This window comes from Mercenaria mercenaria, chromosome 7 (assembly GCF_021730395.1).
Source record: "Mercenaria mercenaria strain notata chromosome 7, MADL_Memer_1, whole genome shotgun sequence".
Lineage (NCBI taxonomy): Eukaryota > Metazoa > Mollusca > Bivalvia > Venerida > Veneridae > Mercenaria > Mercenaria mercenaria.
Window position 1 is genome coordinate 57573849 of NC_069367.1, and position 4214 is coordinate 57578062.

A 4214-nucleotide genomic window follows, 5' to 3' on the forward strand; every position below is an offset into this window, starting at 1 on the left:
GGATTTCAGTCAGAAATTGCTTTGTCTAGTCTCCATTTAGTGCTATTATTTTATACAATTCCATGTCGCTGTAAACTTTAAGATAACTTAGTTACCTCATCTTCCACAAAGACGGCTAGTCTTAAACCAACAAGAACAAGCAGTAAATCTCATAATTGATCAATATACTTGGCAACTGATTGATCTTAATCAAGTTAAATCAAGTTAACAGTAAGATAAATGACCATTTCCTAACAACTCAATAACAGTTTGAAAAAAAACAACTACGTAACATTGAAGAAAATGTGAGCACCTAATCAATGACTTTTGTAAGTCTTAGAGTAATTATAAACAAAGGTTGCAAAGCATCACAAAAAAAAGTCAGAAAAAATTAGGAACAGACCTAATAAGTAGGACTACTTGAAAGCCTGCACTATAAGTTCATTAAATCAAATGCCAAGCAGATGCCAAGGACTCACCTTTCCCTTTAATATATTTTTAATACATTTTTCTTTAAATCTGACACAAAATTAACCACTAAACACCATTTGAAAACGAGTTATACACAAAAGTTCAAATGGGTACCACTATACAATAATACAATACAATACAAATACAGGTACATGTACAATAATAACAAATAAATAAAGTTACTATTATTATTACTATGATCTGCAATATTTTGCTCCCCACTGAAGCTATCTCGTGAATGAGGTACTCTTCATTTAGAAACACAAATCTAGCACTAAAGAATTGTTATTATGGAAATTTTTGTAAAATTAACACAACTTTCTAACCCAGCAGACACATGACTTCATTTCAATATTAATATATGGTTGTATTTATGTCATGACATAAAACAACATTGATCCAACCTTATTCAGTCAACGATGAGATGTTGTTAAAAACTGACATTGTTTCAATGTTGAAATAAGGTTGATCTTCCAACATTGAAATATGGTCGAAATCAAGACGTTGATTCAATGTTGAAAAATCATTGATATCTGACCAATGAAATATAAACTATGGTCTGGTTGATTTTTTTTTTATTTTGAAACAAAACATAAATCAAATGGCATAGATCTACAAAAAAGCTATATATGTGTCAGAAATCTAAATCAATTTGCCCTACAATAATGTATAATTTGTATCAGTTGATGCTGTACAGGACGTTTGCACATGCTCAGGTCTTCTGCGTATGCTCAAATCATATCTGCCATTTAAGGTCCAATTTGAATCGTCAAGGAAAAAAGAAAATAGGAAGAGTGGAAGGAACAAAGAAAACAGTTAGAGTGGAAAATATTGGAGCCATATTTCAAATTTAGAGTGAGTGAGTGAGTTGGGTTTTACGGAGAATCAACACAAAATGGTCATATATTGCTGAGAAGAAGTCATATTGCAAACGCCAACTGTAAAGCATAAACATTGATGTAACAAGAGGGCCATGATGGCCCTATATCACTCACCTGTTATCATTGCACTTGAGGACAAGAAGGTCCTCAGAAAAAATATCTAAGTCCAAAGGACAGGAACAACAAAGGGAAGAAATTTAACCAAAAAGAAAAAAAATTCTTACAAGGTATAGATATGTCAAAATATACCTAAAAATTGGAGGTACCATCCATGTTGTACCAAAGAAAAGTGGTCTCGGTTTTTCCCTACGACCAATAATAAAAAGTTACTAAAAATAAGCTATTTATAGTAACGTAAATGTGAAGTAATAAAAAAAAAAATTATAAGTGAACAAAAAAAGGATCTGCCAAATAAATCTGTTGACATAAATGAAATTTCAGATCAGTATCTTCATTAGTTATGGAGATATACCCATTTTAATTTGAAATAAAGGGAGGTAATTTGACATAAAATCAGTACATAGTTATCTACCCTGATTGTCTCAGTCCAACTAATTACAATAATGAAATTTCAAATAAGTCCTGTAAGTATTTACTGATATAAATCCATATTTATTACGATCAGGGGAGGTAATCAGATATAAAATAACTCTGGAACCTACGATTGGATCTGATTTGTCATGGAATCCAAAATTTATTGTTGTTGAAGATATTTTGGAAGTTTGTATCAAATAAAACCATAAAAGAAGTCTCTATATGGCTGCAAAAGCCAAAATAGCCAATTTTGGACCTTTAAGGGGCCATAACTCTGGAACCCATGAAGGAATCTGGCCAGTTCAAGAAAGGAACCAAGATGTTGTGGTGATACAAGTTGTCTGCAAGTTTAGTTAAAATCAAATCATAAATGAAGCTGCTATTGTGCAGACAAGGTCAAAATAACCAATTTTGGCCCTTTCAGGGGCCATAACTCTGGAACCCATTATGGGATCCGGCCGGTTCAAGAAAGGAACCGAGATCTTATGGAGACACAAGTTTTGTGCAAGTTTGATTAAATTCAAATCATAAATGAAGCTGCTATTATGCAGACAAGGTCAAAATAGCTAATTCCGGCCCTGTCAGGGGCCATAACTCTAGAACCCATTATGGGATCTGGCCAGTTCAAGAAAGGAACCAAGATCTTTTGGTGACACAAGTTTTGTGCAAGTTTGGTTAAAATCAAATCATAAATGAAGCTGCTATTGTGCAGACAAGGTCAAAATAGCTAATTTTGACCCCTTCAGGGGCCATAACTCTGGAACCCATAATGGAATCTTGCCAGTTCCAGAAAAGAACCAAGACCTTATGGTGATACAAGTTGTGTGCAAGTTTGGTTAAAATAAAATCATAAATAAAGCTGCTATTGTGCAGACAAGGTCAAAATAGCTAATTTTGGCCCTTTCAGGGGCCATAACTCTGGAACCCATAATGGGATCTGGCCAGTTCAAGAAAGTAATCAAGATCTTACGGTGATACAAGGGCTCCTTATAAATAACGTAGACATTTTCTCTAGCTTTTATATACTTTAATGAAGCAAAACAAGAAATATACCATCATGATTTGCAATCTTTCTTCTATTACTGCACTGCAAATTTGACGTTTGACGCGCTTCACCTATCAGCAAAAATGTTACAAAAAATATATGACCAAATAACAAAAAAGATTTCAAATTACAACGATATGTATTTCACATTTCACATTATTATTTACGGTACACAATAAGCAACATTTGATAGCAGAAGTCTAAATTATTTTTTAACAGTCCTCGTAAAAGCATCCATGTAAATTGTAAAGAACACTATGAATAATGTAACATATCTAAAAACATCCATGTAAAAAATGTAAAGCATTATCTAAAATCAGTTATGTAAAAATGTATATACATGTGAATTAAAATATCAGCTGCAAACATTATTATGTATAATATTGCAAGATGTAAATAAAATATGAAATGTTAAGATTTTTTCAAATTTAAAACAACGTCAGGATTTCAACCATATATCAACCATATTTCAATGTTGCAATGGAGTTGAAATCCTGACGTTGTTTCAACTTTCAAATCCAATTACATTTCAACGTTGTTTCAATGTAGAAGTCTGATGTTGTTTCAATGCTGTTTTGCCTGCTGAGAAGGTATGTTTTAAGAACTTTGTTAAAAATGCCTACATCTATAATTCAATTACATTCATTAAATATAAACTAAAAATGTGTCCTTGGGAGACAGATGCCCCCACTACATGATAAAGGACACAGATCAACTTTGGGAAAACAATGTTGCTATTTAAAAAAAATGCAAAAAAATAACCATATATACCTGTCCATCACCGCATTTTAATGTTGCTTGAACTCAACCATGACTATGCTGTGGTCTGAGAAGTATGTAGATGGGCATAAGTTTTTTGGCTGTGGTATACCATTGCGTACATACACATAACTCCTACACAACTGAACGAATCCGGATGCGAAACCCCATGTGCACAACTGCACATGCTGACCAACATTCCTGTAAACTTTGGTGACTCTAGGTCAAATACTTTTGGAGCTACGCGCGACACAACATTAAACTGACCAATTTTTGTCAAATACTTTTGGAGCTACGTGCGACACAACATTAAAATGACCAATTTTTTTACTAAGTCAGGGGCCACAACTCCTACACGACTGAATGAATCCAGACGCGAAACCCCAGGTGCACAACAACACATGCTGACCAACATTCCTGTAAAGTTTTGTGACTCTACGTCAAATACTTTTGGAGCTGGCCACGACACACCACTAAAATGACCAATTTTTACAAAGTCAGGGGCCATAACTCCTACACGACTGAATGAATTCGAACACGAAACC